The 23,754-nt window shown below is 41.0% G+C and overlaps 1 pseudogene; it reads left to right on the forward strand.

Annotated features, from left to right (window-relative positions):
* Positions 1 to 23,754, forward strand: part of LOC137152986 (dynein beta chain, ciliary-like) — a 201,167-nt pseudogene that overhangs the window by 176,628 nt on the left and 785 nt on the right.

Here is a 23,754-nt window from a genome sequence, read left to right on the forward strand (position 1 = left end):
TGCTATATAAGTGCTACATAAGTAGATCTTTCTATTGCATTAATATATATATATTGATTTTTTAAACTAAAAGGAATTTCATCCTGAAAATCATTACTATACTAACAAATAACCAGTGCTTGTGTTTTCTCGTCTAATTCCTAGGGGAAAGTACTGAATGAACAGGCTTGGAAGCTGAAGTTCTCTTGCCACAGGAAAAGGAACAAGGGCTCAATCGTGCACCAGTTGAAGTCAAAGGCAAATCTCCTATTAACTTTACTGGATGAAAGATCAAGCCCTGAAACAGGCAGTGGCAGTGTAAGTTTCCCCTGCCATTCCACCAGTGTCCCTGAGCCCTGACACAAAAGATCATCTCTAGGCCCTGTGCGGTTAGTTCCATCTGTGTCCATTCAATCTTTGGCCTCTGATTGGTGCCAATAATGCTGTGGTCATCTGCCTGCTAATCATGGAACTGAGACCACCAACTTATTTCATATAAATCACCCAGCAGCCATTTTCAGCAACAATTCCACCACTCATACCCTGAATTGGATTTGCATAAGTCATCTGGATATCAGAGATATTACCAATCCCCATAGCCAGCCAGACCCATGATGAAGCTTTAACCCTTCCATAGAAATTCCTGAAACTATGCAGCCTCGCTGTACCTTTGCTGTTGACTGGATCTTGTCACCCCACTGCCAAAAAACAACCCGCAGTAGATCCACATAACTTTGAACACACTATACGTGGTACACAATAACTGTTTGGGCGATATGCAAACTCCAAACTCTTTGACTTATTGCTAACAAGTGTGAGTGACCCCACATGATACCAGAGCAATAACAACTACCTTTCTGCAGTTTATTTGTAAACAATTAATTAACATATGATCTTTAATCCTTGTATTGTAGGCAGAAGATGTGAGATGGGCTCAGTCCGTCCCTTAGGATTGTGAAGAAGAGAAAACTGTGTGGAGATGTGCTCCTATGTGCTGCTTTTATTTCGTATGCCGGTTCATTTGCAGAGCAGTGGCGTATCACGGAGTGGGGGACATGCCACTGGGCGCTGGCCAGCTGGGCCCTCCTCAGAAGAGCTACCTCCTGCTGTCACAGGCGGCCAGGTGCTGCTGGGCCTTAACATCCTGCCAGCAGCCGAGGGCACCCACTGTTGTGGGAGCAAGTGTCCTCCCAACCCTCCTGCCCCCACGCTGGGTGCAAGTAGGGAACCTCAGGGATCAGGCCAGGAAGTGAAAGGCAGGGCTCCGGGGCACAGCCCATCACGCCCCGCCCCCTTCTCCCCTCCCCCCTGCCGCTGGGTGGCATCTGCCACTGCCACTCCTGCTCCCCACCATACTCGCTGCCGCCAATGGGGGTGGGAGGCGGAAAATGTAAGGGTATAGGAAGGTACATTTGGCAATAATAAATCAACAAAGCGCAAACTCCTGAACAAGAGCAAATTATGCCACTGGCTAGAGCTTGCTGCTGTTTGAAACATTCACTAGCTGATAAGGACTAGACATGCAGACTAACCACAGACTATGGGGAAATGGTGTGCAACCCAGAGCAATTGCCAGGCCCAAGCAGCATTCTGCTTAGTGCCGTGGAGAGAAGCTTCCCGGCTTCTTGCCTGAGGGTTAATACTGTATTCTCTCCCCTCCATTGTGCACCAGTAGAGCAAGATGTAGTGTTTAGTTATAGCATTGCTTGTGTAGTGAATGCTATAGTTAAGGTTGCATTGTGACTTCCATTTTAACCTGCTGTTGTTTCATGTTCATAACTTTCCTTCAGATGAAAATTTCCTTTACATCTGAAATTTTTCATGCTTCGTTTCAGTTGAAATGTGATTTTTTTTTTTTTTTTTTGCAAGCCTGTTTAAAATCCATTCATTGGTATTGAATTATGCAAGTATGGGGGGGAAACGTATTTTTTCTACTGTAAAAAGTCTTTTTTGCACATTCATAATTCACAAAAAGCTGAATGTTACAAGCTGAAACTTTCCAGGTGGCTAGTTTTGACTGAAGGCCAGTCTCCAAGCTAATTACAAAGCAGAGAAAGAAAGAGAGACATTTAAAAAAAAAAAAAAAACCAGCATAAAGGGTTTTATATGATTAACTAATTTGTTTGAGGTGTTTCTATTCTGAATCACTTAGAGTAAGTTTTAAGTAACAATCTTATTGAAGTCATTATAAAATATTGTAATTACATAATACCAGTGTTTTGTGCTGCAATTTCACTGTGGCGTTCCATCCTTTGTCTATGACAATGTGGAAGCTAACAGTGAAAGCTGTATAGTAATTAGTGTTTTGTGAATTATGTGCTTTGGCCAGCGAGAGGGCTAGGTGCAGCTCAGGAGGCGAGGGGTGTGCAAAGTTGGCTTGAGGCTGCTTTTACCCTCTCCTGAGCCTGGTGCTGTCTGGATGCCAGGCTGGCCTCTGGGAGCTGTTCTAAATTATTATGTGGGCTCCCAAGAACATCCAGGGACCATCCTAGCAACAAAGGGATTTTCAGTGCATAAAGAAAACGTGTCTCCACTTCCCTTTGCAACAATGGGAGGACTAGTGGGCGCCAAAGGAAAAGAGGAACCCTCTAGGGCAGGGATAGACAATAGGTGGACCACGGGCCAAATTCGGACCACCAGATGCCTTTGAACAGACTGTGAAAACTTTTTATTTACTGATTATTATCAATAGTGTTATTATTTTCTCTGGAGGCTGGACCTTGACTAGACCTTGACCAAGAAATTTGGACCTTAACAAACAATAATTGATTACCCCTGCTCTATGGGCTGGGTAAGCCTGTGTTAGAGCAACTTTGTGCTAATACAGAGCAAAATTTGGGCCCAAATCTCCCCCCCGCCCTTTTTTTTTTTTAACATGGAAATAAAATACACGCATTTACATTAATGTAATATTAAGGCCATACTTTTAAACATGCTACTGTCAGGAAATACAAAAAAGTGAAGGTAACTTGTACACGTTGCATGTGTAGAGCTGAATTCTGCTCTCAGTTATATCACCCTAAGTCTGAAGTAACTTATTTGAAGACAAAGGATTTCTTATAGCTATGAGATAGTGTAGCTGAGAGTGGAAATTGGCCCATCAGGTACTGATTATACTGCCGAAGGTTTAATATACAATGAACCTACTTCTGCCCTCGTGCATGTATAACCCAAATTACTTCAATTAATGTCGCAGACAGTCCAATTGTTTTCCATATGTGCAGCACTGGAGAGTTAAATATGATCATTTTAATTTGTGTATTCCCTGTCTTTTGAGTGTTTAAAATTTAATCCAGTTCTTACATTCATGTGTTGATTAGTAAAAAGTTAAGCAGCATACTGCATTTTTTCCTGTTGATGCAGCTTGTTCTTTACATGCATTACAAATATGGGTGGAAAGATATTGTAACACACAAGCCATTGAAACTAGGAATTTAAAAGTTAACTTTTATTATTTTAGGTCCCCATTCCAATGATGGAAGGTCTTGAACCAATCTCCATGCAGGTGGGTGATGCAACAATTGCTAAATGGAACAATGAAGACCTTGCCTAGCGATACATGTCACTATTCTTACAAACTGTGAACATTGGCCTCTATTGATTGATCCCAGCTCCAGGGGGATCAAATGGATAAAAAGCAGACATGGCTCAGATTTGAAAGTCATCCATTTGAGTCAGGCAGAGCTAGTTGGCAGCTACCAGTATTAGTAGGAATAGAAACATTTATTTGTTGAGATATTGAAGAGATGTGGGGGCTAATTTTATCCTGAACTGCTGATATTGTGTAAGATGTTTTCTTTATATCCCATGAAGCATTAAAAACTCTACTAAACTGTTTTCTTCCTTTAAGCTTATCAAAGTATCCAGTGAAATAATGAACAGCGTGCACTGCTAGTATCTTCAGCATTGTATCCATGTCTCTCCCCAAACCCTGTGGATTTTTCCAGGTATGTTGATATTATAGGTCAGATGCTGGAGATCCTGTTTTGATAGAGAACTCAGGGGAAACCATTGATCCTGTACTTGATCCACTGCTTGGAAGGCATATGCTAGAGAAAGGAAGGTAATGCTGTTTATGACCTATCTGTTTCAGATACCATTTATGTCATCAGCCATCTCTCCACTTACGTTTATATATATTTAATGTATCTTTTCATCAAAGTTCTCCTCTGGCATCTGTGGGATGGGTATGCTACGATCTGGGTACTGCATCCCTGAACTGTTGGGCCCAGCTGCATCTTCTTCCAGCTGCTCAACCCTTCCCTGTGTGGCTTTTCACTTGTGCACACTTGACAGGGGCAAACTAACGTTTGTGCCTGGTTCTGTGTGCACAATCCTGGCTGTACTACCTGGGGACCTTGTGAGACCCACATGGGTCGTGTTACTCAGCACACCAATATGGACTCTTCCTTACTTCCCTGCTGTAGCACAGGAAGGGTTATGCCTCGGTGATGCCACGCAGGGATCAAGAATAGGCAACATTTAACAGTGCTCTTGTCTCCTCTCCCCAAGAGGAGGAGTGGCTGGAATGGATCCTTCTCCCTGCACTTTATTAACTTGATTTCTTTATTTCACTAGTTTGACCTTGAGAGCTGTATCCCCCTCAATTCAAGTCGTATATCCTCCTCTCTGAGATAGTGCTTTAAATAGAGGAAGGGGTAATATGAGTGGGTCCTCAGCTATTCGTTCCCCCTTTTATCTTGTGACATTTCCCCCTCCTTCCCATTATAATCCTGAACTCTTTCCTTCCCTCTAGTTTAGATGCATCTACACCCCTTTGTGCAACTACCAGGGATTCTTCCTTCCATCCCATGGCCCTGCCAGAAACTGAGAATATCCCATCTCTCATGGTCATGGTGTCTACCACCCAAGATTGTGTCTGACTAGAGGGATCATGCATCCCAGTTTGTTACATTACCCAGCTTGTCTAATCTCTTTTAAACACTTAACGCTGGGAAGGTTGCCATATGCAGCTCCTACCTACAATTTAGACACGAGAGAAATCTGTGAATGGAATAGCGCAGAATTCCTTCAGGTCCCTTTCTCTACTCTTCAATCATACTAGAAGAAAGAAGTAAGCCACAGGAATAAATTCCTGACACTTGAAGCTTAGTTCTAATTACAGCAGCTGTGAAGATCTCTAATCAAAGAGGTTAAATTGAGGAACAAAATTGAATCATCACAATCCCTACATTCCTGTACTAATCCTTTTACCATTTTTCTCTTGATATCTTAATTTCCCCCACCTAACTTTAAATCTTGCTTCTAACTGCCTATTGAGAGCATCCTTACTCAGTCATGACACCCCCCTAGTGCAACTACATGCAGACAACTCCTTATGCTGACACTGACTACTGATCCACTAATGTGACCCGTCTATGCCTAGGGTAGCCACCTGAAAATGCCAAGGTCAGGGCAGGCTGTAAAAGGAGGGCAGATTCTTCCAACACTTGTGGATGACACTGAAGTCAGACTTCCCAACCAGCCACAAACAGTGCTTCTGATTCCCCACACTGGTTATCAAGAAGCCAAAATAAAAATATACACAGTCCCCTTCACTGCATTTCAGTCTCTGGCTCCCAGTCAGTCCCTAGGTCCAGTAAAGAGACCAGTTATTTAAAACTCTATGCTCTTTACCAAAAAGGTTTCTCCTGACCCCAAAGGGTCAGCCACAGTACCAGATCAATATAAGTTTAGATCTTACCCAAAATACCATGCTGCCAGCCAATCCTTTAGTAACTAAAACTAAAGGTTTATTATAAAAAGAAAGAAACAAATTATAAGAGAAGTGTTAAAGGATTAAATCAATCAGATACATACAAATGATTTGAAAGTCCATATATATCAGGTTTCTAGTAGAATTTGTGGAGTTTGCAGGCTTGTATAGTCCCTCTCGTGTACATCCAGTACCTGGATGGGTCTCAGTCCTTTGTTTCACAGCTTCAGTTCAGTTCAGTTGTAGATGAGTTGATCCAGAGGTAGGCTGGAGACTAAAGATAGACTAAAGACAAAATGGATGTCATGCAGCTGCCTTTTATGTCCTTTGGTCTTTGCCATGCTGCTTGTGGAATTTTACAGGAACAAAATGGAATCCAGAGTCACATGAGCAAGTCCTGGTGACTCATCAGGTATATCCCTGGCTTCTCCCCCTGGGCCCCCATACCTGTGAATTTCTTAATGGGCCATTAAGCAGGCTAGTGCTGCAGCCATCCTGTCTGGGGTATTGCCCACACACAGCACAATTTGAAATACAGATATATCAACCATATCCATATCTTCCATTACACACATGAACATAAACATTATCATTTTACTTAGCATATTCTAGCCTTTCTAACGGTACCTGACACGGCATAACTCATATGAATTATTATGATTTTGACAAACTGATGTTAAATAATATAATAAATGCCCCCTCCCCCGAATCTAGCCAGCGTGACACCCCCAACGCGAGATTGGTATAGAAGGGAGTAATCAGAGCTCCGGAATACACCTCAAGGGCCCCCCCTAATCCAGCCAGCGTGACAGTGTGCACCAGCTCAGAGTGGAAAGGCAGCTTTAATTCTCACTCCCTTGGGAGACATTTGATTCAACAAGAGATTTCCTGGCATGCTGAAACTCACAAAGTTACTGCTACTAATTATATTTTGGTTGCAATTCTGAATTTGAATTAATTTTGAAACGCACACTTTCTGTTACAATAAGCTCTACAAGTCTCTCTCTCTCTGACTTGTTGACTAGCTGAGCCAGGCATCCCTTTCACTTTTCAGTCAAACTACTTTCTCTCACTCACATTTTATTTGTTCAGAAGAAGTACACTCATTTCCTATTGCTCTGTTCCTTTTTCCCCCCTTGAGGGTATATAAGACAGAAGGAATGTAAGTTTCACTGTAAATTCTGGCAGATCCTCCACACAAATCCCCCTACAAACCAGAAATCCTGGCCCAGAACACTTTAATCAATTTCCCTGTTACTCAAGTTTGTTTAGAAGATCAGTTGTTGGCACGTGTTGTCAATTTGGAAAGACCAGATTTAGATCCCTTCAAGGTGTGCGTGTGTGTGTGTGTTTACTGTAACATTTGTGATGTTAGTTATTGCTCTTTAGACTGACTCCTCCAGTTGCTGGAGGGACCAGCACACCAAGCTTTTTCACTTTCATCAATAGATATACTAATGTATATAGCCCAGCAGGCATGCAGGTGAACTTTTGTTCATTGTGCTCAGTGGTCATATTTTAATCTCCCATACACTAGTGTCAATCTGAAGTAACTCTACAAATATTCATGGAGTTACTCGGGATTTACACCTGTATGACTGAATAAGAGAAGATTTTGTCCCATTGTGTTATCAGGCATCATGAGTTACATCATAGTATGACTATCATATGTAGCTCTTGTGTCTGTATTGAATCAGTGTAATGTTTTTATGTGTGCTAGATAGATGGACCTGAACCAAAATCATGGACCTAAATATTCCCACATTTTAGTGGGATTCAAAATCCAAATGTGGACTCATCTTTGAATTCAGAAATGCCTCTGTCTTTCAAATTCTCCATAGCAAAACCCCAGGCTCAAATGCCCCTGGCCCTGGGAGTGTCTGAAATGAAGAAAAAGGGTTAGCCTCTTCTGTTGGTGAAACCAGGCTGTGGGCTCTCTAGGCTGTCCACTGGATATGGGGGATGAGCATCACAGCAAGCCACCTGCAGCTCGTACTCCTCTGTGGGAAGGGGCAGGAGCTGGCTGGCTCAGCAATCTGGTTGGGGCTTGGCTGGAAGAGGGTGTGGCTAAACAAGCTGGAAGATGCATTGTCTCCTCATTGGGTACATCTATGCTGCAAAAACAAAGACCCACGGCAATGAGTCTCAGAGCCCAAGTCAACTTACTTGGTCTCGCACTATGGGGTGAAAAATAGCAGCATAGACATGTGGGCTTGGGCTGGAGCCAGGGCTCTGAAACTTGGTGAGGGGGGTGGATCTCAGAGCCCTGGCTCCAGCCCAAGTACTAATGTCTACTCTGCTATTTTTAGCACCATAGTGTGAGCTCGAGTCAGTTGACCTGGGCTCTAAGGCTCGCTGACACATGTCTTTTTTTGTTTTGTTGTGTTTTTGTTTGCAGTGTAGATATTGTGAAGGGTGCATTTTTCAAAAGTGCCTAAGTATTTAATTTAGGAGCATAACATGGATTTGCAAAAGGATTTTGGGTTCTAGGCATTTAGGAGATTGTTCTATGGACTTTAAATAAGCCTTAAATCCTAAGTGTCCAAGTCATTTTTGAAAATGGGACTTTGAAAATGCTAAGTGACTTGGGCACTTTTGAAAATGTTACCCTAACGCTTCCCTCCCCATGAGGTGGACTTACAGCAAGTCTGAATTTTGCTAATTGAGCATTGCAGTAGCAACACTATAGTTCTGTTTGAGATGGCTATGTCCTTTATAAGCTCATCTTTCAGCCATTGGAAATGTCGTTTTGGACTGAAATATCTTATGCTTGGTCTCATCAAAAAGAGTTTTTAGAGGGTGGAATAAATGCACATTTTATACTTGTAAAAATTCTGGCATCGATTTTTTTCAATCTAGGGTAACTGAAAATAACTGTGTTAATACTTTGGAGTTGGCATGTACATAATCCTCACTGAGAAAGCTGCACTTTGATAACTGTGGTGAAAAAAAGCTAAGACCTAAAGGGGAAAGAGATAAAGCAATGTAACTTGACAAATGAACTCATTGGAAGGATCATGTGGACTGGGCCCTGAAGAATGCCAAAGCAGAACCTATGAGCAGAGCCCACATAATTCCTTCCCCAGCAGCTTCTCCTCAGCCTCTCTACAAGTGTGGGACTCTACTAGTTTGGGGGTTGGAGGTATCAGTAATTGCAAGGGATATGGGAAGCTGCCTATAGATAGCATATTCCTTTCAGAACCCCACAGATTTTCTTACAGCTAAGTGCTGAGAAATTAATGCTCCTGGCCGATGGTTTGTACTCACTGCAAAAGTGCAACTGGAGACCAGGGACCAATGTCAGTGAGGTCACTGAGCTACTTCTGCAGCTATTGTTGGGGCAGGCATGCCACATGGATTCCCTCAGATTGATAAACATTTGGGGTCATGATTCTCTGCAAATCATCAAGGGTGTGTACACTTAGGCCACTCCCCTGGCCATGTCTGCTCAGCTACTACCCCTCTGAGCCCAGGGGATAATGCCTCAGGTTTTCCGTGGCTTTGAAGCTATTAATGTTGTGTATGAGTTTTTCCCTGTTGCACATGTTTATGCCTGAAAGAGAATTACATGACTGGTGTGTGGTGTACACTGAAATAATTGTAAGATATGCTCAGACATAAATCTGGATGTTCAACTCACAGTTATTAGGGTGGACTCTATAGCCAATAATTAGCAAATTTTTCTGGTTTAAGTCTGCTTAATAATATTCAGGAAAAAGGTCACAATTTATACCTTTTCTTCTTTCTGATGTTAATCCAAAACTTAATTACTAAAAGCAAGGCTTATAATGAAGGCTTAGGAGGTCAGTGTATTTGAAGAAGAGAGATGCATATTTCCTATATTAGCATGGTTTGATTTATAGATGTGCAAACTCACCATCTTCATTTCAATCTGAACTCACAAAGCAGCAAAATTATTTTAAAATTGAGTTGAAAATGCTTGAGGATAAATTACTGACACGCCTTTTGGCTGCCAAAAGTAATTTCCTTGGGGATACACTACTGGTTGAGAAGCTGGAAACAACAAAACACACAGCAGCAGAAATAGAAATAAAAGTAAACTATGAAAAGAATCAGATCAGCAACAATAATGATCATTTTGATAAAATGAAAATGGCTCTTTTTGATCAAAACCAGATGTTTTTCTTTCATAATTATACTTATTGCATAACCTCTCTTTTTCAACATATTAATCTGTGAGGATCTCAGTGTTTCAGAGATTCTCTTTAATAGCTCTTTTTCCACGAGTAACAACCTCAGTTATGTATATAAGCGAAACTGCATGTGTATGTAGTGTAGTAGAATCTCTCTCTAATTTGTGCACTGATCATTATAAAATGTTTTAATCACAATGAAATCCTTTAATAAATTCAAAATAAAAAACTGCAAGAAGAGAATTAGATTGATGTTTTACATTTCATATGTGACTGTTAACTGAAAATTAGCTTTTCTTAGACACTTATCTCTTTTCAGAGTATCTTATGAGCCAAACACTTGCTGATATTTTTCTATGTTGTTTGGTTTAGAATTATGTTGAGATTGCACTGTATTGAATTGTTGGTTGTTTGCTCGGTCATAAAACCAAAGGGCCAGGTTTTGAAAGGTATTTAGGCACTGATGTAGATAGGCCTGTAGTGGGTTTTTCAAAAAGCACCTAGGCACTAACTACCAAGGGCTCAAGGAGAATATATAAAACACAGAAGGGAACAGTGCAAGAATTACTCCAGTGAAATGCAGGCAGTCAGATTCGATCACTTGAGTTGTTTCCTCTGGATCTAAGCAGTCAGAACTGACTGTAAAAACATATGTCCAATATGGAAAATCCTTTTACTGGATGCATAATGTACCACATGCAAATTGAGGAACTCAAGAAGCTAACTTGAATGTGATAAATGCAATACACATTTTGGAGCTCTATATTAATTTCTGCTATGCTGGTGTACATTTTTGCATCTCTTGTGCAAACAGTGCTAAGCATACAAACCAAGAAGCTAATATTAGAAATCATTGCATTTTAATGTCATGGTTCATATGCAGTTTAGAGAGAAATATTATATTCATAAGTATAAAAAGTCATGTGATACCAGTAATAAATATGTAGCACTTACATCTCTTTTTCATCTTCAAAATGCTTTACAAACTAACTAATTCATCCTCAATTCATCCCTGTTAGGTAGGAAAATACACAGTTCATCCCTGTTTTACAGATAGGGAAAATGAAGTGGTGATGAAGTGACATGACCAAAAAATCTGAAGATGTCAGCATTCAAACCAGATCAGAACACAGAGACCCAATTACCCCATCCCTTCCCCAACTCTGAATAGATTAAACAAATACAGAATATCTCAGACCATTAATCATGTGATAGCATATTGTCTCTTTAAGAGGAAGGCTCTTACTTCTGAAGGGCTTCCTTAGGTAGAGAGGATTCATAAGTGCCGTGAAGCTCTATAGAGCTGCAGAGGGGTAGCTGTGTTAGTCTGCATACAGCAAAACCAACGAAAGTCCTGTAGCACTTTAAAGACTAACAAATTTCTGTGGCATAAGCTTTCATGGGCTGCAACCCACTTCATCAGATGTAGCTGTGAACCCTGCGGGGCTACTCTTCCACCAGGCTTGCCTGAGCCCTGAAGTCAGAGTGAAGGATGCGAGAATGGGGATGGAGCTGATTACCGCGTGTGTATGCATCCTGCCTGAACTCTCCTCAGGAGACTGCAAGTAAGATGTCTCCAAGAAACCCAGTAAATAGTGAATCTGCACATTAGCTGCAGGCTTGTATTTGTCTTAGTGTAGTGTCCTCATTACACAGCCCCTAGATAACTTTAGTATAAATCAGTCCCCTATAAAAATCCTCAGTTTGATAAAACTCTACATTCCAAAGGAAACAACCTATATTGATAAAACAGCAGCAGACAGCAAACATTCAATTAAAATCCTCTTGCAAAAGAAGGCATCAAATAAACTGAAGTCTCAGAACTCTTTTGAAAGAGTTTGTTGTGACAGACTGGAGTTTAAAAGAACCTTTTAGAACACTTCCCTTTAAAAATGGTTGAGTGTGAATCCTAAGGAGGAGGGTTTAGCTGGGACTTATGAACAAACCAGGGAAGGGGTTGTTGAGAGCTCCACAAAAAATTCACATTTGAGGAACCTGATTGTCCATTGCCATGGATCTTGTGCCGTCATTTACATCAGTGCAAAGTTGGAATGGTAGCATTTTTACCACTCACTTTGCACTTGTGTAAATGATGGCACAAGGTGCAGGGGAATAGAAACTCGGGCCCTTGTTGCCTAGTGTCTGCAGACTACCAGTGCATCTTGCCAAATGTGATCAGCTCTGCCAGGAATGAGTTTAGCTGTTTCAGATAGACATTGACCTTTTCCTCCTGTCATACTTTTGATAGCTTCATGCCTCTCCAGAAGAGATACAATTGCAGAGTGGCTATTAATGCAAAAAGGGCCAGATCCTGAAATCCTTAGTCATTTTTTGCCATGACATTACTCAGACTACTAAGGATTGTGTAAAAAAAAGATACAAGACTTGAGGATTTGTCCTATTATGAACAATTTGACAGTATTCTTCAGTTAAAATTATGTACAAGGAACAAGAGGAGGCGGTGGGCAAAGCTATTATAAAATAGATTTATGTTGCTTTCATAACTAAACTGCTCTCTGTATAAAGCTACATTCTAATGGGTGTGATTCTGCATGAATGTCATGTTCCTGCAGATGTTCTAGCATGTTACAAGCAGCTGCATTTGCCATGGGCATATACAGTAGATGTATACTTTCTGTGTCTTCTCTCTATTCTCAGTTCACAAAAACCATTGAGGGAAAGTAATCACTGATTTCTTTTCTTTTCTTTTAAAATGTTTGAGCAGTGAGAAACAAATGGGTTGAAATTAAATATTTGGGACCCAGTCCTGCAATGTCTGCACTCAAAACTGCATGGCCTTACTGGGAGTGCAGCATGTAAAATAATTTTAGGATATGGAGCTTTGAATTTCTAATTTTCTGAAATGATTTTAAAGGTAACTGAAGCTGGGGAAAGAAGTTCATATTGTTATTAATTTTGTGGCCTCCTCAGGGGCCTGATCCTTCAAAGGATGTGCGTCTCCTGCTAGGCCTGAGTGCTTTCAGCTCTCATTAACTGTAATGAGAGTTGAGAGTACGTCACATCTTGAACCTTGCCAAACCTAAGGCTCTCAGAACCTTGCAGAAACAGACCAAAAAGTTGATGCTGCCTCCATAATTTTCAAACCTTCTGGGTTTCCTCAAGACATGCATCTCTATGCTGCTTACTGAGTCAGATCTATCTTGTTCAGGACAGGTCCCGTTCTTCATGCACAGTTTCTGTATCTCCGGTATATTGCAGGTTTTGGAAGCAAAAGTCAACAAAGCAAAGATCAATGAGGCTCATGAGTATTATCGGCCAGAAGTGGCAAGAGCTTCCCTGCTGTCTTTCCTCATGGATGAGCTGAATAAAATCAATCCAATATATCAGTTCTCGCTCAAGGTTACTATTCAGGAAGAGATCAATATGTTTGTGTGCTGCTGTTTTAATCTAGTGTTACCATTGGCTTACACCCTTGTCTCCCTTCTGTCATAGGCTTTTCATGGTGTGTTTCACAAAGCAGTGCAGCAGGCAGAACCCTCTGCTAGTGGGAGGGAGAGGGTAAACAACCAGATTGACTGTGTGACATACTCCACTTTTATTTACAGCAGTCGTGGTTGATTTGAAAGAGACAAGCTTACCTTCACAGTTAGCTTTCAGTTCACCAGTTAGCTTTCCAGGTGCAGTATGTGTGTTAGTGAGACACCTTTCTATGTTTGGGGAGGGGTGGGAGAGATTGAACTGGTTTGTACATTTCAGCTAGGACCCCGTACTGGTGCTTGAGCTGCTTATGCTGAAGGCTGGTTCTGCTGAGCTGCTGGAGAGTTGGTCTTTGGTCCATCTATGTTACTCTGAGTCTGAGATGCTCCCTGGGGACTGTGTGTGCTATTTCCACAGTACTCCCAGCTGCTTTCTTAGGGCACCAAAACAATATCATAAAAGTCATCATCCCTGGAAAGTTATCCCAGTGAAGAGGGTTGATTTTTCCCATTAATCATCCTGGGAGCAAAATATGGGCGCTGGATTCATTTTTAAAATGATATAGTTTGCCCCCCAAGGCTGGCATGGCTTTCACACACACAACCCAGTGGGGGAAGGCACGGAAGAGTATTGTGTAATGTTCTCTGATTTGGTATAAAGTGCTTTCCTCTCCTGTCCCTCCTCCCTCTCCCCCCGCATGCTTGGAAATTTCTCTGAGTATGTCTTTGCCTCTTAACCCAGACATTGCAGTCCTGGGTTCAGGGATGGAGTTGTATGATGGGCACAGGCCTTAGCTACAAGTTCATTTTAGAAAAAATAAATGGGGACAGAAGAGAAGGGCCCAGGATCTATTGGGATGTGAGTTGCCGGGTCCTGGAGGAAGATGGTCATTTTGGGAGAGGGGTTGGTTTGGCTTGGCTTGTTGAATATGTGTTGTGGTGAAGGAGGAAGCTAAACCCAATGTGGAGAAGGGGAAAGAGGCCATGCAAGCTGATATTCAGACACTGCTAGTATTTTTAAGTTTGGAGGTTTGAATAACACCTGTACCAGATCCAAATAGTAGTTCTTGAGCTGTATCTTATCCCCAACTCCTTTCAGGTCACCTACAGTCACCTTTAAGTTTATCACAGTGGGAGATATATTATGGGCTTGATCCAGCAAGGTGCTGTGCACCCTCTGCTCTCTTTGTGGGTGCTCAGCACTAAGCAATGGGGAGCTCTGTTTGGTTGGTTTTTTTTTACTTTCTAACTGACCTGCAAAAAAAGAACATGCATTCCTGACTCATGTAAAAATACAGCATGTTTTGCCTAAAAATTAACTGGAGCAGAATAACATTTCATTGTCAGAAATGCTAACCATTAGAACAAATCTAGCATTAAATCAAAGGTATCTCCTGGGAGTTCCCGTGGATCATTTGATTGAATTAAGCTCCTAAAATATGGTTCCAAAATGTCATCAGGGTATAGGATATAAAGGACAAGAAAAGGGCAATGAAATTACTGAAAATTTGGAAAAATGAAATGTTGACTCATGTATTTTGACATAATGTAGAAATCAGGAGGTTTGCCAGACAGATCAGCTTCTGACTCTGCTTATGCAATATTTGATTTGCACAGCTGTATTGTAGATTGCCCATCACTCTGTGCACTAGCAGCTGGGCTTCGGGTAAGCAGCCCTAAGGACATATAGGGAATCCTCTCCCCATACCCCTCAGCAGCAGCAGAGCTGCTCTGCCGTGTCTATTGCAACCTCAAGGTTTCGGTAGCCTTTGCTTTAATTAACTCTTTCCTTATGCCCGTAGTTTCACCTGTACATAACCTTGGATCCACTGGCCTTCCACAAGTCCTGCATCAAAACCCAGCCAGTAGCCTGTATAGGGAGTTTCCCTGCAGCTGAACTGCATAACACTGCTGGGCTGATGCCTTCCCCTCTACCTCCATCTTTGTAAATAGCCTCTGATTCTTGTGATAAATTAATAGCTAAACAAATTAGCTAATCTGAAGCACAAGCATAGCTTCCTGGGGTCCCCATGCAATGATGCAGCTTGCTTCTCAGCCATTTTCCTGGCTGTATTCCACTGTTTTAACATGGTGCCAGTTACTTCACAGTGTGGGAGGGCTGCCCATACATCTCCTGTGCTCCAAGGTCTGCCCTACTCCCTGCTCCACTGCCATCTTACAGTGGGAACAGAGTAGTGGTGTGACAAAGTGGAAAGGCTCTGGACATACAAAAGCTGCTTTAATTAAAGAAGTGGCCAGGAGGAAGAAGAAAGGAAGAGAAGGGTGAGACAAGAGGATGGACTGAAAGAGAAGAAATAGGAGATGGACAGATAATTTAAACGTGAGAGTAATTAACCACTGGAACAATTCGCCAAGGTTTGTGGTGGATTCTCTCTCACTATTTTAAAATCAAGATGCGAAGTTCCTTCCAAAAGATCTCCGCTAGGAATTATTTTGGGGAAGATCTATGGTCTGTGCTATACAGGAGGTCAGACTAGCTTGTCCCTACTGACCTAGGTATCTAGGACTCAGGAATGGAGAGTAAGAGTGCAGAGAAATGCAGAAAATGAGAGAAGAGACTAGGACAAAGATCAGACCATTAAGAAATTTAGTATTAATGTGCCATTCTACTTTGGAAAGTCATTAAGTCAAATTGGCACCATCTGTTCCAGCAGAGCTGCTCCATGATATCCAGTCATGTCTCCTTCTCTGGGTGACAAAATGCATATTTGTTTCTTTTCTTTTTAGCGCTACTTCATGACGACCACAAACTGGGCTCAACTGAATCATTAATTAAGTTCCAAATGTAGAGTCCCTTGCTTTCAATGAGATGGCATCAGATGTAACTGAGGGCAGGACTTGGCCTACCAAATCATTAGCACTGATAAGAAGGAAAAAACCCTGCTTGACTTTTAGATCCCAAGAGGAGTTTGCTGGGCTGGCAGTTAGGCAAAAGATGTTTTTTACCGATAAACTGCACACATTTGAGCTCAAGTCATGGACTGAGATACACTAAACATGGAACCCTGTGAACACTTTTGTACAGAGCTGATTTTTGGAGCCATATCTTAATGCCGACACCCCTAGCCTCAAAGTATACAGATTTTTTGCAGCCTTGCAAGGTGACATTGCATCATAGACTCATAGAGTTGGAAGGGACCTCAGGAGGTCATCTAGTCCAACCCCCTGCTCAGAGCAGGACTAACCTCAGCTAAATCATCCCAGCCAGGGCTTTGTCAAGCTGCAGCTTAAAAACCTCTAAGGATGGAGATTCCACCACCTCCCTAGGTAACCCATTCCAGTGCTTCACCACCCTCCTCGTGAAAAACTTTTTCCTAATGTCCAACCTAGATCTCCCCTACTTCAACTTGAGACCGTTGCTCCTTGTTCTGTCATCTGCCAAAACTGAGAACAGCCTAGCTCCATCCTCCCTGGAACCCCCTTTCAGGTAGTTAAAGGCTGCTATCAAATCTACCCTCATTCTTCTCTTCTGCAGACTGAACAAGCCTAGTTCCCTCAGCCTCTCCTCATAAGTCTTGTGCTCCAGCCCCCTAATCATTTTTGTTGCCCTCCGCTGGACTCTCTCCAACTTGTCCACATCCCAAAACTGGACACAATACTCCAAATGCAGCCTCACCAATGCCAAATAGAGGAGAATAATCACTTCCCGCGATCTGCTGGCAATGCTCCTATTAGTGCAACCCAATATGCTATTAGCCTTTTTGACAACCAGGGCACACTGCTGACTCATATCCAGCTTCTTATCCACTGTTACCCCCAGGTCCTTTTCTGCAGAACTGCTGCCTAGCTCGTCGGTCCCCAGTCTGTAGCTGTGCATGGGATTCTTCTGTCCTAAGTGCAGGACTCCGCATTTGTCCTTGTTGAACCTCATCAGATTTCTTTTGGCCCAATCCTCCAGTTTGTTTAGGTCCTTCTGTATCCTATCCCTACCTTCCAGGTATCTACCACTCCCCCCAGCTTAGTGTCATCTGCAAACTTGCTGAGGGTGCAATCTACCCCATCCTCCAGATCATTGATGAAGATGTTGAACAAAACCAGCCCCAGGACCGACCCCTGGGGCACTCCGCTTGTGACTGGCTGCCAGCTAGACATGGACCATTGATCACTACTCGTTGAGCCCTATGCTCTAGCCAGTTCTCTATCCATTTTATAGTCCATTCATCCAACCCATACTTCTTTAACTTGCTGATAAGAATACTGTGAGAGACCGTATCAAAAGCTTTGCTAAAGTCAAAATATATCACGTCCACCGCTTTCCCCACATCCATAGAGCCAGTCACCTCTTCATAGAAAGCAATCAGGTTGGTCACTTTTCCTTGGTGAATCCATGTTGACTGTTCCTGATCACCTTCCTCTCTTCCAAGTGTCTTAAAATGGATTCCTTGAGGACCTGCTCCATGATTTTTTCCAGGGATTGAGGTGAGGCTGACTGGTCTGTAGTTCCCTGGATCCTCTTTCCTCCCTTTCTTGAAGATGGGCACTATATTTACTTTTTTCCAGTCATCAGGGACCTCCCCCAATTGCCACGAGCTTTCAAAGATAATAGCCAATGGCTCTGAAATCGCATCAGCCAACTCCCTCAGCACCCTCGGGTGCATTGCAGCTGGCCCCAGGGACTTGTGTATGTCCAATCTTTCTAAATAGTGTTGGACCTGTTCCTTCAGCACTGCGGGATGTTCACTTCCTTCCCATTCTGTGCCGCCCAGTGCAGTAGTCTGGGAGCTGACCTTGTCTGTGAAGACAGAGGCAAAAAAGGAATTGAGTACCTCAACTTTCTCCACATCCTCTGTCACTAGGTTGCTTCCCCCATTCTGTAAGGGGCCCACACTTTCCCTAATCTTCCTCTTGTTGGTAACATACCTGTAGAAACCCTTCTTGTTCCCCTTCACATCCCTTGCTAGCTGCAACTCCAATTGTGCTTTGGCCTTCCTGATTTCATTCCTGCATGTTCGAGGAGCATTTTTATAATCCTCCCTAGTCATCTGACCAAGTTTCCACTTTTTGTAAGCTTCTTTTTTGTGTTTAAGTTCACCAAAGGCTTCTTTGTTAAGCCAAGCTGGACACCTACCATATTTGCTATTCTTTCTGCACATCGGGATGGTTTGTTCCTGTGAAACACTGTTGCTTGGTAATGATGTTTTCTAATGTAGCATCTTGATAGCATAGCACCAAGTAATATTGCTTGCTATATGAATGCAAACTAGAGCACACAAAACTATAAATTAAACATCCCTCCCCTCATTTGGGGCTCCTAAAGCTTTCTGACCCCAGAGCTCCGTATTTCCTTACTCCAGCCATGTTCTGTGCCTTTGAATAAATGGTCCTCTACCAGAGCGATGAATAATTCTAGGCAATGACAGTACTTGTCTGTCTCCATTTTGTCACTAAATCTTCGGAGGTACAGAAAAAACATTGGCTGGGAGAGACTACTAATGCTGATGAGTGCTTTAGACTGCTTGATAATCTTTTTTTTCTGTTAGCTATTACTGAATGGAAATCAAATATATGCATGTTAGGGCTACGAACAGATGGCATCTCTCTTATGTGAGGAAGAAATGGGGGTGAGGGGGCAGTGAAGTTGGAAAAAAAGCCCTCCCTGATTTACCAGGATCCATTGTGTTGCCCTCCTGTTACAGTTGACTGAGACAGTTGATGTCAGAAGTTAGACAGAGAGACAGACGATAACCTTAAATCCTTAAGTGCATTTTACCAGGTTTCTGAAAAAAACAAAACAAAACCTGACTGAGGGAGTTGGGAAATGTCAGTGATGCACTACACAAAGAGCTCAATACATTTGTTGATCTTCCTCCCCACCCCCCTTCTCTCCTCTAAAAAGGATTTAGTTGTAGTCATCGTAATGCTGTGGGTGCTTTCTTAAAAATAATTTAGATGCTATTGTCTGGCTGCCACGTGGAACATGTAGCTGTTTCAGTGAGCCCCGGCTGAAGTTGAGGAAAAGAGGGATTTATTGAAATGCCTCAAAAATCCATCAGAATGTCAGTATATTACTTGCCAGCTGAACTGCCTCTTATTCCTGGCTATACAGCTCCTTGCTTTATTTTTTAGAAATATTTTTGTCTTCTCTGAAATAGTCTCTTTTCTTTCTTAATCCCCCTCCCCCCCATTTTGCAAATGGCATCTGTAGAGTTTGATTTGAGGGTTATGAGATGAGGGGAGCGGTGTTTTGAACTGACTAATTTGCAGGCAAGAAATAAAGCCCTTGTAAGGAGGTCCCAGGGGTGTCTTCCCCATGAACACCCTTTGAAGCTACATGTAATCTGGTGCATTTCAAAGACAAAACATTTCCCATTCTCAAGTATCTACATGAGCCAGGATTGGTTTACCAGTTTCTGGAGAATAATGATCTCCACCAGGGGCAGGGATGCTCCTTCCCTTCTTTCTCCCTCCAAAAAAATTTCCTGTTCTGTTTGAAAGGAGCACTTGCAGTCAGTGGTTTATTTGTCACATTTTTTGCTGCTCTGATGGCAGGTAACTCAGTGGTGGCTACTAACATTTAGCTGAAATGCTTCCCGAGTAAATTCCAAATGTTGGCAACTGACATGTCCTTCCACCAGACAGTAAATACTGTAGTGGTTTTGTGTTTACTTTTGATTTCTATAAAGCAGTCGCCAAAAGCTGTCAATGTGCTAACCTTAGATAGTTCTGATTCAGCTTTGATTACCATCTAAAAATTTGATTGCTTATCCAAACCTCTCAGTTCTGGAAATTCAATATGACATTCCAGTGCTATTTGGTTCCGCCTGAGCCAGGAAATACCATAAAAATAACTAGACAATATTTGCACAGGTTTGTTTGTTTTTAAACAATGTTTGTGGTCTTCCTTGCATGCCTACCCAGGTTCCTGGGTACATACTACACCTTAATTGCACTCCATGCAGAGCTAGTGAGAAAATCCAGTAGGCTGTTTTAGCAGTGGTCAGTATTAATTCTGAAGTAAGAAGTCAAGTTCACAAGCATCGATTTCCTTATTCATAAGTAAAAGCTGCAAGACAAAACATTTACATAAGTAACCAAACAGTTTTCCGCATAATTCCTACAACTATTTTCATTTGTAGGAGCTTAGGACCCCATTCATGACCTTTGTTTTTGGGGAGAAAAAAGTGGTGGAATCAGAATGTCCAAAATTTTTCACAGGAATGGAAAACGAAAAGTTCCCTTCAGAAGCTGATTATGATGTGAGCCATGAGAACAGCTCAGATGACCTATGGAGTTAGGTTGGATTACTAACCTTTACACTTTGAGGGACAGATTTTTCCCCCAAAGTGAGCCTTAAGTGTTTTGTACTTGAATTTCTACCAAATATGAGTCATGATAAAATACTATGTAGTATAGATGTTTTTTCTATAGATTTTTAAATGTTGGTTTCCCTGAAGCTTTATCATTTGCAACTCTGAATTTATAGGAACTTTGTTGAAGAGAAATTTGAAACCAAATATGTACAGAGGTATAAAACTGAGTTTGCAAAATAGTTTTTTAAAAAAGCAGTCTTGCTTCCCCCAATATTTTTCATTTTATCTCCTGGAGTTGACTCATTAGGTAAGTCCAGGTCAAACATGTCTGTTAAGGTTGCACAAAAGGGAATGTTTACAAGTAACATACTTTCTACTGAAATGGAGTGGAACTCATACTCATGCACATAAATACTAAAAGAATTCATGTAATTAATGCTATTACAGTTAATACCTCCAGAGAAAAAAATAAGGAATCTCCATTATTGTTGAGTACAGTTACATGTTAATGTATGAAATATATTACATTTGGAAAACATACATATGACAATTGTAGTGCTTGACTCAGCATACAATGCAATTGTTTGTTGCTCTCTTGTGAAAAAATAAAGGGCCAGCTTCTGTTTTGGTTAGACAAGTATAAGTCAATAGTTTTGCCTGGGTGTAACTGAGGATAATTTCACCCAGTAACTTTGGTAAGAGACAAATGTGTTAATCTCAGCTCATCTTTCCTTATGCCAAGACCACCTTCCACACAGCCAATTTCAGTGTAATGACTTCTAGTTAACTCTTGTACTGTGTGTACATAGATAGGATGTGCAGCTGTTTAGCAGTTGTTTAGCAGTTCATGTTGTTTTAGTCAGAAGTAATTTTTATACATTACCTTACCAACAAGTGCATTTTTGTGGTATAATTGCATTTATATGTGTAGGTAGTGAGTTCTTCAGTGGGAATTAGTTGGTTGTTCTCCTTTTGGGTTGCCTCATACTGTATCTGCAATTTTATAGCGTAAGAAGCACAAAGGAATAAAACATATTACCCAGCTGATATAAAGAAATTATATTTTGAAGGGTTTTTTTTGTTTTGTTTTCAGTTTAGTGACTTATATGATATGTATCATTTAAATTCTCTGTGTACAGTATGTGATTCTTTGAGCAATTTTAATTCTTTGGGTTGAAGTGATATGATATATTGTTCTGTTTAGAGAACAAGCTTGAATTTACCATTGATGCCGGAAAACTTCACAATGTACCTCTGGGTCAAGGACAGGAAGCTGTAGCAGAAATAGCTGTGGTAAAAGCATCAAAAGAAGGCCACTAGGTTATACTTCAAGTAAGTCAAAGCTCTTCATTACAACAGTGCTGCATTGCAGTGTAAAAACGGAAGCTTTTCAAAATAATGTATGTCTAGGTAAAACAGTGCTAAATAATGATTACAAACTTCCTTTGTCTCTTCCAAAAGAGAAGCTTATAACTCCATATCAAGGTGTGTGTATTAATGGGTCATTGAATATCACATAAAATGTGAACTGCATCTGCCTTGTGTGGTAGGGAGTTGACTAAAGTATTTTACCAAACACATGCTATCTGATTTATTCATTTATTATCCATTAAAAAAATCATTCAATAAATAAATGTGTGGCAAAAAGAATTGTTACTCTGTATAATCCGATGAATAGATACAAATGGGGAATACTGCTGTCATTATGCAGTATATTGTGCTAAACAGATGCACATGATTTTTTCAAATGTTGTGCTATATCGAACTGTTTCCTTATGCGTTGGATTTGCTTGTATCAATAAAATGTTTCATATTTCAAATCAATAGCTCACTGGGAAGCCTATTTCTGTCTCCTACCTCCCCACCCCCTTGCCCAGAATATTCATCTTGTAGCAAAGTGGCTTGACACATTAGAGGAATTACTGGAGAAACACAGTGAAGGAAGTCACCCAGACTATCAGGCTTTTATGAGTGCTGAACCTGCCCCTTCTCCTAAAGAACATGTCATTCCACAGGGGATTCTGGAAAACTCTATTAAAATAACCAATGAGCCACCCACTGGAATGCTGGCTAATCTTCATGCTGCACTGAATAATTTTGACCAGGCAAGTAAAACATCACAAGAGTTACAAAATACAAAAATTGGATTATTAAATTTATCATTTTAAAGCCATTTAAAATTGAAAAATCACTAACAGCTACTGCAGGCTATGAGATAATAGAACAGAATAAACTTCATTTCATAAAGATCCATTCACAAAATTGTCTTATAATGGTGTAAATGTACATCAAACAATAAATTAGATCCTCTCATTCTGCAGCATGAAATATGTCTTCTGGTTAAATATATGCCTGTGTGCATGGGAAACAGAGTTTACAGACATTACAGATAATTACTGTAGTGTAGAAATGAGAAATTATTTTGTTCTAGTTTCATTTAGTGTTTTAATTCAGATGCAAGAACATGAATTTTTGTGCCCCGTGCCATTAGAATATCTTGTACATTTACTGTGTATGGGGCTAGATCCTCATCTGGTGTCAATCAGTGAACCTTATTGATTTCAATGGGGCTATGCCAATTTATACCAGCTAAGGATCCAGTCCTAAGTGTTTTGATCATATGTAATATGAAACATAACTTGGAAAGATCATCAGATTTTTCTCTCAACTTGTTACCATTTTATAGAATGTGTTCTTAATTAAAATACTTTTATTGATATTTAAAAGACACACAAACACTGATACAGTTAATAAGTGTAAGTGACGTTGAACAGACACAGTCGCAGAAATCAATTAGCTCTTTAACTTGAATAGTCACATTAAAGGGGGACCATTAACTTTAATTTTTGGAGAAATTGCCTAATTCCAAACATCTATTTTCTGGAATTTCACATTTTAAATAGTAAGGTCTGAAAATCATCTTTAAATCCCTTTAGAAATTGCAAAGGCTTTTTTTGTTCCTCTCTTGATGTTTATGGGAGTCTCTTAGCAAGGAATAAAACAGGTAGCTGACTGTACAGGGGAAACAATGACACAGAAAGTGCTGACAAATGCACAAAGTAAACAAGCTGCAAAAAATAGCGGAGATACTTTTGTCACTAACTCCTGTCAGTTTTAGTAATCTGCAGTGTTACTGATAATTGTAGGAGGTACAAAATCTTCACACAGAAATGTGCTTTTCAAATTGATGATGTCTC

Source organism: Emydura macquarii, unplaced genomic scaffold (genome assembly GCF_026122565.2).
Source record: "Emydura macquarii macquarii isolate MOO-44397 ecotype Brisbane River unplaced genomic scaffold, CSIRO-AGI_Emac_v2 contig_1253, whole genome shotgun sequence".
In the NCBI taxonomy this organism is placed as follows: Eukaryota; Metazoa; Chordata; order Testudines; family Chelidae; genus Emydura; species Emydura macquarii.